The 12,552-nt window shown below is 43.0% G+C and overlaps 1 non-coding gene across 1 annotated transcript; it reads right to left on the bottom strand.

Moving 5' to 3' along the window:
• Positions 1–12,445: 12,445 nt before the first annotated feature.
• On the bottom strand, positions 12,446–12,552 carry LOC112181021. Its single transcript, XR_002928634.1, has one exon. It is a non-coding gene; the product is annotated as a small nucleolar RNA R71 (small nucleolar RNA).

Raw genomic sequence — 12,552 nt, 5'->3', positions numbered from 1 at the left:
GTCGGCATAGGACCATGAGAATACAGCGGTGTTGTCCAGCAGAAATTGCGTGAGCTCCACCACTATCTCGGGGGCGAGCTGAGCGCCGATAAGGACCGTCCTCTCAGGGTGTTCGTCAGAGATGCTGATAACTTGCAAGGAAGTTTCTGGGTTGACTGGCTCCTTTTTCACATACTACTCTTTGCCATCTTTAGGGTCTTCAATTTCATCCGTCAGCAGCACATGATTTTCCACCGTTAGGATCTCATGGCCATGCGTCGACCGTGCCACATTTGTTGAATAACATTCTTGCACTAGCTGTTGGTTTTCTTTCACATAGCTCGTGCTGTTGGGTGTAGGGAACTTCATGATAAGCATATACAAGGCAATGATGTATTTCAGCTTGTTGAGTGTCGGGTGGCCGATGATGGCATTATAGGAACTGAAGCAATTGACAACAATAAATTATGTATATATCTCTATTATGCATGGGCTAGCGCCGATAGCTAGGTGCATGTAGTTAGAACCCAGTGGTTGTGTAATGTCGCCGGAGAAGCTCAGCAATGGCTCGTGATCCTGGAGTAGCTTTCTGTTCCGCTGAAGTTGGTTGTAGCAGCCATTGAAGATGACATTCACAGCGGACCCGCTATCAACAAGGACCCTTCCCACGGACCATTTATCGAGCATGGCGTAGATGAGGAATGGATTATCGTGGGGGAGATGTACTTCGTGCTTTTTTTCTTCGGAGAAAGTTATGGGTTCCCACCCAGATCTTGGTAGCTTAGTGGATCTCTGATAGCGGATGTTGCAAACTTCTTTGGGGTGGTTGGCGAGCGCATATCGCTTCCTAGCCCTATGAGACATGTTGTTGATAGAAGCGATGCCGTCAATGGTATTGATGTGTCGTATGGGCTCGATATTTGAAACCACTGGCGGTGGCTGCCGCACCTTGAATTGTTCCAGTTTGCCTTCAAGATACAAAGTCTGGATTGCCGTTTTGAGAGCATTGCAATTGTTGGTGTTGTGACCACTGTCTTCGTGGTATTTGCACCACTTGCCGGTGTTCCTTGGTTTGCCCACCCTTGGGTATTTTCTTGGAGGTGGCGGTGGGATTTGGTCCTTGTATTGATCGTATATTTCTTCATATAAGGCTGTGAGGACTGTAAACACTACATATCGCTGGGATAACTCCGCCTGCTTAATTGTTACGGTTATCACCGTGGGATGAGCGATTGCTCTTGTTGTGGTAATATTGATCATTTTGTCGCTTGCTTTGGTAGTTGTTTTGCTACCACTCTCTCTTTTTGTCAGTCGGACGTGCGGCAAAGGTTTTGTTAGCGGTCTCCCACTGGTTGGAGGAGGGTTGAGTGGACTTTGCTGGCATTGGCGGAGGTGGTGGGGTTTCTCCGTATGTAATGAATTCTGCCTACGCGTGGAGGATGGCATCACTCATGATGTGGTCATACGTGGCGTTTGGATGATTGTAGTTGAGATGATAAAGAAATGGTCCTTTTAGGAGTCCTTGTTTAAAGGCTTCCAGTGCTATTGTCTTATCAAGATCGCGGCACCGAGATGCCACCGCTCTCCACCTAGTGACAAATGCCTTTAATGCTCCCTCTGTGCCCTGCTTGACGCTGAACAATTGGCTAGTGTTGTGATGTCCGAGGCCAACAAGATGAATCGTGACAGGAAAGCATTTGATAGTGCATGGAATGAGTCGATGGATCCTGGTGGGCACTCAAAGAACCAACTCATTGCCTTACTATCCAATGTCTCACTGAACAAGTGGCAGAGGGTGGCGTTATCGAACCCCTTGTTGTTAGTGACTTTTTTGAAGGTGTCCATATGAACGAAGGGATCAGTAAGGCCGTTGTATTGTGGCATTTTTGGCCTTTTTGCATGTGCTGGCCTAACGGCCTGTAGGATCCTGGCGGTGAATGGTCCTGGCCATGCCACAAAGAGCTGATTTTGAACTGGAGCTGGGGCGCCTGCCTCGGCCCTGATTAGTCTTTGCTCTAATTGCTGCATCCTTTCCAAGCTTAGGGCAGTTGCGTAAGTAGTGGGCCCTGCCTGGAGATTCTGCTGGGCCAACTCCAGCCTAAGGGCAGGTGGGTTGCCCTCGGTTCTTGCTCTGGTCTTGGAGCGGTTGGTGCGCAGTTGTGATTCCGCTTCTTGCTCGATCATCAATAGTGGTGGGGGTGGAAGGGCCATTCCCAACAGCTCGGATGGGTTCAGCGGTACCTACATCTGTATGATTGGTGTGGGTACCAATCTTCCTACATTGGGTCGACTATGTCTGGTACTCTGTGATTGTTCGCTCTGCATTGGGTTGGCGTTTCCTCAAACGCCTTCTTTAGCTCCTTGAACCTTGACATTAGTGTGGCCACTTATTTCTGAGCTTCGGCCTTCTCCTTGTCTCTTGCTCATGCTCTCTGTTTGCTTTGTGAAGGTCCGTTAGTGCCAGCTCATACATAGCGGCTAGGTCCCGGCCTAGTTGGCGACTGCTACCTGGACGAGACTCTGCTGTAGTTTCAGTTTGTGGGATTTGGGGAGTATTGAATAGTGTGAGGTTAATGTTAGCTGCTGGGTTAGGGGTTGATAGAATGGTCCGCTTGCTCTTTTGTGTTTCCCCGCTACCGTTAGTCATGGTGGGGTGACCTTTTGCTCAAGGATTTCCATAGACGACGCCAATGTTAATGTCTAAGATTTAGAGGTAGCTAAACCTTGGTCAATGTTGGTTCAAGGGGTGAACCGCTACTTGTGATGTTCTTATTGCTTCCGCTATCTGTCAAATGAAATACAAAGGGCGTCAAAGGGAGACCGCGGTTGGCGGTCTTTTCTTCTCCGATGCCTAAGTTAGTCAATGTATTTATGTTGACAGAATAATGTTAGATAAGTAGTAGATGTGTAAATAATTAGGAGAGAGGAATGGACCTTTTATAGGTGGGGAAGAGACTGATCTCTTCCTTGTTTTTGATGTGGGACTGATACTTCAGTTCCCAGCTTCTGATGCTTAAGCGAGGTGATGTTGGCGCGGCGCGTGGCAGGGTGTCAGTGGTGATCTCGGGATGAGCCAGAGCTCGGGTGATAGCCTGTTTGGCTGTGTTTCTGTAGGTCACACCCTCGATAGATGTTGGTGCCGCTGACGGCAATATGAGTGTGGCTCATTGTAGCTAATTATGCTTGGCAAATGCCCATGTAAGTACACCATCAACCCAATGTAAAGAATAATGACAAACCTACCCTCAGCCTAATTAAATAACTACATCAAATGCCACACATACTCACTCTCTCTCTCTGCTTAGACGGCACCAGAACGGCTGCAGAAGCTGCTGCCATGGGAGAAGAAGATGGACACAGCCACCATGCTCGAGGCGGCGATCGCTACGTTAGATTCCTCCAACCTCAAGTTGTGGCCCTCCATGCCATGCCCATCATCTCCTCCGACTCCGCCGACTCCCTGCCCGTCCTGAAACGCAGCTTCGGCGGTACCGGTGATGTGAAGGTGATGTCCAGGCTGAGTAGGGGCCAGCTATTGTAGGTGGTGGTGAACTCGCCGGTGGTGCAGATGAGGATGTCGGATCTCGGTGGAGCAGCTGGCTTTGCTGAACAAGCAGAGCGTCATCAGGTCTACCATGGTCTCTGATTCAGGCCATTATTATCTTGCTACAGAGGCCGAACTTGGATCCCTCAGCTGCACCCAACGTTCGACCGGTGCAGAGGATTTCTTGGTTTGCTTCGATATGGTGCCCAGAGTATTTCTCTGGGTGGCCAAATTATTTTTTTTTTAGTAAAGTGTAGGCAGAAAGAAAAAAGAAAAAAGAAAAAAAAAAGTTTTATATAATTTGTTCTTATTCTACACATGTAGAGATTTGAAAAGAATTTCATCATCTAATTTGGTATTGTTTACTTTATACAATTTGTTCTTTTCTTCTTATTTTTTTTAGCAAAATAGGGGCAGAAGGCCCGGTAAGAAAGAAAAATGAAGAAAATGTTTGAGGAAAACTGAAATTGGGAGAGAATTGAGTCGTACTTTCATTGAAAATAGGGGCCTCTTTATATAGAGGATTACAAGCATAGAGATAGAGTTGTACATGGAAACATAATCGTACATTGATCGGATATCTCCTAAGATTCACCGAGAATATCTCTAATATAATTCCTATTTCAACTAGAGCAAGTAACTTCGTGTTTGTGCCAGACACATATTCTGGATTTACTTGAACACTCCCCCTTGTGTGGCCCAAACGTAGTGCTCCTCTTGTTGCCTCATTAAAAACCTTGCCGAGTAACAAAAACCCAGTGGGACAAAAATAACCTCGGTCAAAGGGAAAAAGAGCACAACACACCCTTCACGTTTCTAGATCATACATGTAGACATCTTTTCCTGATGTTTGCATCTCCCCCTGATGACTATGGTCATGGGAGTTCAGATAACTTCTGTAAACGATGTTACTAACATGTTTCTCGAAAGTGGAATTTAAGCAATGACTTAGTGAGTAAGTCTGCCATACTGTCCTCAAATCAAACCTAGTTCACTTTGATCTTGAGGAGAGTCTGTTGTTGCTAATTATGTTTGGTGTTCATTTGTTCAAAATAAGCAGCATTATCCTAAATGCTCATAGACTCATCTGTGGTAGACTTCACCACAATTGTTCGAACATGCGTAATTATGGATCCAATCCATAAACATTCACGAACTACTTCGTGAAAAGCAATAATCTCTGCATGGTTCAAAGATATAGCGACTAGGGTCTGTTCTGTAGACCTCTAAGATATCATGGTCCTTACCCATGGTGAACACTTAACCAGTTTGGGAATGACCTTTGTATGAGTCAGAGAGATACCCAACATCAACAAAACCTTCCAAAACACATGTCGTTTTGGGATGGGGATAGTGGACGCAGGCCAGTGTTGGCGGCGTTCTTGGTGTGTGATGGGTCCGAATCCATCATCTCTCTGTATGGATAGAGCAAGCCCATATCAATCGTACATCTCAAGTGCTGAAAGATATCTTTTTCCACCAATCCAATGGCGTCGCGTTGGCGCACAACTATACCTGGCTAACAAGTTCACAACATATGAGATGTTCGGTCTTGTGCATTGGGGTAAATACAATAATACACCTATTGTACTCATGTAAGACACTTATGCCTCTAACATATCTTCGTCATCATCCTTCAGACGAAGAAGATCTTTTTTAGGATCAAGACTACGAACGATCATGGGGGAGCTTGAAGGCTTGACCTTGTCAAAATGCCTAAGCATCTATCAACACTACGCTCAAGTTCCAAACTGAGATATAATCGTGTTCTCCCAAAATCCTTCATCTCAAACTAGAATTTCAAGTGTTCAGCGGTTTCCCTTAACTCTTTAAGGGCTTCTAATGAAGATCATGTCCAACATGAACTACGATATAATCAGAAACTTGTTATGGAAACGCGCGGGCATATCCTTTCCTAATCAAGTAGTCACTTTAGTGAGCGTTTCAATCTTATTGCAAATGCGCTCCGTGGTCTAGAGCCACTTGACTTGGGTAAATGAAGTTCACCATGAACCTTCATGTATATTCTGTATCTAGATGCCCATAGAGATACATAGTGACCACATTTGTAAGCTGCATAATCAGTTATTCAGAAACTACCAAATTGACAGGGTAGTGGAGTGCAATGACATCAATTACGAGAGAAGATGTCTCATCGTAGTTGATTCCAGGGAGTTTTGTGAGAAGCCTTGCGCCAAAAGGTGAGATTGCCATCTCTTTTTCTCATCATGCTTTCTAACGAAGACCCATTAGTCAATATGTTTTATGTTAGGAGTTTTTGGCATCATTGGCTCAAAAACCTTCCTCTTCGTTAGAGAATCCAACTTAACCTGGATCGCATCTTTCCATTTAGGCCAAATTTCTCTATGTTGGTATTCATTCATTAACGGAGCGTGGTTCGATGTCATCGGACTCAACAAACTCATGCGCAACGAAATGCGCAACTACATCATCAATTATGATGGAGTTTCTATCCCACGTCTCATGTACACTAGTGTAATTTTCATAGAGCTCTATATTCTCAGGAACAGGTTCTGACGTTGAGGTGTCCCCCAATGATAACCATAACCTGAAAGATTCTTATGAGATGGATTTTGAGTCTTGATGATCCAAGGATTGAGTTGTGCCAAAGTATCATTTGAATCCACGGGCCTCCCACACATCCTAGCTGGGGCCATGACCTATAACGCTAGAGTGCCACTCTCTTTGGCGTTGGCGCCATGCCTATCTCCGTGTAGGGTGGCGCTACGTCCTCTCGTAGGGACGTCCTTCCTTGCAGGCATGGTTGCAGCATATTTGTGTGACCTCGTCACTTTAACGGGATCGAGATGAGGCATAGTGGGGACAGGCTACGACAATTTATATCATTCTTGCTGAACATCTGTGTTCTTATCTCCCCTAACGACCGGAAAACTGTCTCATTAAAGTGACATCCGCAAATCTAGCGGTAAAGAGATCGCCATGCAAGGGCATTAAGTGGCGGACGATTGTTGGAGTCTCAAATCCAACTGAGTTGCCCATTCGTCTGTAAGGACCCATTATAGAGCACTGTGGCGGCGTAATTGCCACATAAATGATACACTCAAATATGCGTAAGTACGATATTTGTCCCCAGTCACTAGCTGTAATGCAGAGGTAGATTGAGTGGCGGTGGGTCGTAGACAAATTAACATAGTTGCATGCAATATTGCATCACCCCAAGCGGATATAAGGAGGAGCATTCCATCGTAGTTGTTTCCAAGAGACCAATTGGGTGTGTTCATGAGAATATAATGTTCAACATTAGTCCCAATGCAATAACCATCGAAAGTCTTCGATGCAACTCTCTAGCATCGTCAAGTCCAATTGACGGAATAGGATGATCCGGGGAGTAAGCCCATTGTTGTATGATATGTGCTAGAAGTGCAGCAAAAACAACATTTACAAGTGGACAATGGCACAATACGCGACCAGAGTGTTGCGTGTCAACCAACATCATGAGATATTTAAACGTCCGCAAGTTGGTTGAACTAGTCCACAGAATCCCCATGGATTCTATGTAAGAACAGAATGAGTATTTTCATATCCTTTGCATAGGACGGTCTCAGTAGTAATTTTCCTAAGGAACCAGCTTTGTAAAACCAGAGAGAGGCTTTAGAAGGAACCAATGAGGATTGTGGTTGAGCCTGAGTGTCTGAAACACTATTTGAAACAAAGATGGTGATTGCAGTATCACCTAGGGCGCCATCCATGGCGTCATGGATAGGGACTGTGCCAGCCCTAGGCTGGCGGTGGACTGTGACTGCGCCAGAGGCAGCGGCGGTGGTCACACTTAGTCCAGGAATCAACTTTTGATTCATGCTTTGTTTCGCTCAAGAGAAAGGAAGTCTATGTGAAGTCTTTAGTAGACGGATCATCATATCATGACTAGGATGACCTATCCTGTCGTGACAAAGCCAATATGTGTCTAAATCCAAGAGAGCTTCTCTCATAACTTGATTGGATTTAATAGCTCGAATAGTGACATAGAGTCCAGTAGAGAGACACATAAACTTCTCTAAGATGCGTCTTTGTTCACAATCGTTAGAGGTATTGCAAATGAACTCATTTTCGTTCTCTACACCCGATTTCGCATGGAATCCGTTGGCTATTCATAGGTGCGATTTGCCCTAGGAGCGTAGAGAGTTTTTGTGACAGTAATTAAGGTGCCATTTGGCAAGTGGAACTTGGGCTATTCCATGTTCTTGAATTAATATTGATGACCCAGCCATCATAGTCACAAAGTAATATGCTTAGAATCAAAATTGAGTCATAATGAAAAGAACTCGAAATTTTATTCATAAGCCAACAGAATACATCATTGTCTCTTTTACCAAAGAAAATCTAATCCAAAATGCTAGCTAATGCAAAACAATGGTAGTCGTCTATCTTCTTTCAGTAATTCCAAAATAAGTGTGACCAGATGAGTAGAGAGATATCGGTGGAGCAATGCTCGCTTAAGTACCACTAATCTCAGAACCTTCCTAGACATCACACTTACTTTGGGTGAGCCTACTTTGAAGAAAGACTAAACCATTGGCATCTACTACAAAGTATATGGCAATTGCTTCTTACATCTCTTGGAAAAATAAAGACTTAAACAGAATTGGATCTATTTATCCCAGCCAGGTTTGTAGTCTTCAACCTTTCACTCTAGATCATCTTCTTGATCTTCTTGTTCCACATAGTAAACTTCTCTTTCTTCACAATATACTTTGTAGGCAGTGACAATTTCTTCACGCGCTCTACAAATGTGTGCCCAATGATCAGACACTCCACATCGAGAACATACATCTCTTCGCTCAAACTCCATTGATTGAGGCGCTTTGAAAGCGTCATTTAGATGGCTCTTAGTGTTGGTGGCGCCACCAACATGGCCAGAGGCGTTGCCTCCCTCTCTCTTTCTACGTTGACCTCTTCGATTCGTGTTTGCCTATTTTGACGATTACCTTCCCAAGTAGAGCGATTATATGCACAAGAACGTCCAGAAGTATCCCTAAGGTTAGGGTTTTGCTCTTGGCGCCTTCTCTTAGGGGCGCGACTATAATTAGATTCCGAAATATGCTCTATTTCCATGGATCTCGAATTATAGTTCTTCACAAGGGTGTTGTCATGCTTTTCAGCGACATTCATAGCTCCAATGAGCTCATGAAACCTTGTGATCCGTCCTGCAGTAACATCAATTCAATAGTTCTTAGCAAACATCAATGCAGAGACGGGGAAGGTAGAGAGAGTCTTCTCCATCAACATCGCATTTGTGATCACTTTACCACAAAATTCCATTAAGAATTTAATGCGAAGTGCTTCCGAGTTCTAGTCAAGAACTGACTTGAAATCACAGAAGCGGAGGCTATGCCATCTCACTTCTAGGTCAGGAAGCAGGGAGTCACGGACTTTGCCAAATCTTTCTTCGAGTGAGACCCACAGCCTTCTGGGGTCTTCTTCATTCATACACTCGTATTGGAGCGAATCATCCATATGACTAGTCATTAGGATGATGGCTTTCGTCTTATTTACCTCTAAGGCTGCTCTATTTGCTTCCAAAGCTTGAGCTTGCTCAACAGTTAGCATGTCCTGGCTAGGCTCGAGAATCGTATCCAGGATTCCATCGGCCTTGAGATGCTGGCGGACATCACAAACCCACCTGTGATATCCAGATCCAGTTGTTCCCAATGGAGCAAAGTTCGATTTGTTCAGGTTACTCATTCTGAAAGAGAACAAGAAATTAGGGTTAGTTTCGGAGAGTAAAAGGCTACCACTGATAGGAGCATAAATGCGACGAATATAGTGTGAAATCCCTTACACTTTTCTTAGCTATTTCCTTTAAAAAGTCAGTTTTAACTTTGTTTTCTTTTTAGGTAGTTCGTGAAGTGATTCAAGAGAAATAAGAGCTGAAAGGGAGCAACGAAGCCATGAAACATGAAGTACTGATGCAGAGGACCAAGTTTGATCAACCAGTTGGCCAGAAATTACAAGGAAAGTCCACGGAATTCATTGTGCAAAACAGTTGCTGCAAAGCAGAAAACTGCAGTTTCAGAATCAGCTTTCTGGGAACGGTTTTGAGAAGCAATTCTTGCACCCTCCCAGATGCACCTTTGAAGAAATAGCCAGCGATCCTTGAAGACATGATGTTATACTTCAACTACAGCCAAAGAACAGGTCAAAATCATCAACGAGGCAGTAGGAAATCAAAGTCGAAGTATGCTTCCCGATAAGGCAGAAACTGTCAGCTTTTCACGAAGCTTTTTGAGAGATCTTTTCCGGCGATTTTCTTGGAGTTTTTCCAGAAGGTTATCGATCATTCTAGATGATATGATGTCATAGAACACGTGGGAGTCAAGAACCATCCAGAAACTTGTCAAGACGAAGTCGTTCCTGGTCCAAGAAGGAAGCTTCAGAGTAAGAAATCGAAACCTAGTCGAAACAGGACTGTTTGGCAGAAATCTTTTGTGGACGAATTTTGGGGGCATTTTTGGAAGGTTATTGCTGCTGCAAACATGAAGGAGAGTCCTAGAATGATTCCTCAAGATTTTGGGAAGATTATTAAGGCTTGAAAATCATTTAATTATGCACCAAGTAGAGTGATCCTCAAGCAATTAGGAGAGGCTTTCAAAGCAGAATTGGGAAAGGAAACTAGGGCTGTGTATTCTATATATATAGAGCAGTATAACACGTTGAGACAGACCATCCTACAGCGCCGCTTCTGCTCCCAAACCCTAGCACACAAAGTCTCAGAAATTCCCAAGTCTTCAAGAAGGAAAACCGTGCACATCACCATCCATCTCCATCAAGTTCCTGCCGTGCCCCATCTTGAAGGATTGCCTGCACCTAAGGCTGCCTAAAAGTGAATTCGTGGCTCTCATACTCTGCTCTTTACGGTTTTTATCCTCTTGTAATCGAATATTCATGTTTTTAATTGTTGAATTTAAGATGATGTGTGGCTAGTTATTTTTGTTAGGGGCAAGGTTTGAAGCCCCAATTATGTAGAACATATGTTTGTTTAAATTTAGTTTCTTGATCTTTGGTGTGGATTGGTTGTTTATCTCTGATTGATTGAAAACTTTTGCATGTGTATGTTTTATGGTCGCGAACATAGGATTTATGCATGTAATTGGAGCTAGGTTTAGAAAATAATTCACCTAATCGTTTTGTTTTCTAATCCACAAGTATGCAAGGCTTTGAACAAAAGTTGATGTTTTAAACAACTAGAAGAGCATGCTAGGTAGGCGTTCCACACTAGACTGCAACTCTATAATCAATCGTTTCCATGAGATCTTAATGCTTCAAATATGTTGACACTATATGTGTTGTTGATAGGATAGCGTTCTATACCTTGATTGCATGTTTGATAGGCTTAGCTATTGTGCGTTCACGTAGACTAAGTAATTAGGGAAACATTAATAAGGGACATGATCTGCTCCGACTTGTTTCTTGGTTGATTTCTGTTCACACCTTAGTAATTGAAACTAGGTTAACTTAACATTGTTCAAAAGTAATTGGTGGTGGATTTCCGAGTCTCTAACGTCTTCTCCATATTGTTTTTCAACTTAAAATTCGAAATTGCTTTCTTTGTTTTCCTTTAATTTTCGTAAAACTTAAAAACCCCCAAAACATTTATTTTTTCCTTTCTTCTTTTATTTCGTTGCTTCCTCTCTCCTTTTCCCTATTCTACGTTTGTTTTCCTTTCTTTTAGTTAGTTTCTTTGTTTTGTGTTCTTTGTTAGTTTAGCTTAGTTTATTTTTCTTTGTGATTAATTGGTTACCCTCAATCCTTGGCATCGAACGATCCTTGCTTACTCTATATTGCTAACGACTACATCTTGCAGGGTTAAGTTGAGCGCTTGTTTTTAGCGTATCAATTTTTGGCGCCGCGTCGCCGGGGATTGAAAAATACTTATTTTTCACAATTTTAATTTTTAGTTTAATTCAAGTTTCGGTTAGAAGTTGTAAATCATACTTGAATAGTTTTGGAATTCTTGTTTTTAACGTTGACTCTATCTCTACGTCCTCTAGGCGCATCTTATTACAACACGATGTCTAGGATTGGTCTGGATACGAGAAGTGTTTTCAAGTGAGCTTTGTCTCCACCAAAATCGTTCCTTACCTACCTGGTCGTGTTGGAAAGGAGTTACCGAACGACGTAGAGAGAAAGTTTTTGTTAACGATTAGAATTCTATTTCTTTTCTAACTTGATTTACGAGTTCTAGTTGAAATAAAATTTGTTTTGTGTTAGTTTTTCATAATTTCGTCCCTTACATTTATTTCCCCTTGTTTTTCGTTTTTTTTTTTTTTTTTCTTAGGGTTCTAACGCCATTCTTGTTTGTTCCTCAGGCACTTCAACTCGTTTATGCATACAAGGAAAAATCCAAAAGGCGAGCTTGTTCCTTTTGATCCTGAACTTCTGAAAACAATTCGAAGCAAAAACAAGTTGAAGGAAGCAAGCTCGTCTTCACCAAAAGAAGAAGAAGAAGTGTACGACATCTCATCACTCTTTCAAGAGCAAGTTTCAACGCCAACACCTCCACCAATGGCTCTCACCATTAGGCAACTTTCAACTTCTGTGATTCCACCAGGTGGTGTCCCCACTTGTATAACCTACCCTGATGCAGTTGAAGGAGCAACAGCTGACTTTGAGTTGAAGTCTGGGCTACTTCATCGTCTTCCTACATTCCATGGACACTCTATGGAAGATCCCAATCAGCATTTAATGGAGTTTCAGTTCATTTGCACAAGCATGAAGCCACAAGGAGCTGATGAGCAAATCTTGAAGTTGAAAGCCTTCCCATTTTCTTTGGCTGACAAGGCAAAGCAATGGCTTTATGAGTTGCCAAGTGGACGCATCACATCTTGGGCAGACATGATGAAAGCATTTTTGGAAAAATATTTCCCTACATCTCGGATCATCATGCTTAGGAAGAAGATAAGTGGAATTCAACAAGGGCAAGATGAGTCCTATGCAGAGTATTATGAAAGGTTCAAAACTCTCATCACTCAATGCCCTCAACATGGCAT

Source organism: Rosa chinensis, chromosome 7, assembly GCF_002994745.2.
Source record: "Rosa chinensis cultivar Old Blush chromosome 7, RchiOBHm-V2, whole genome shotgun sequence".
Classification (NCBI taxonomy): Eukaryota; Viridiplantae; Streptophyta; class Magnoliopsida; order Rosales; family Rosaceae; genus Rosa; species Rosa chinensis.
This window is presented reverse-complemented; position numbering and strand designations above follow the sequence as displayed.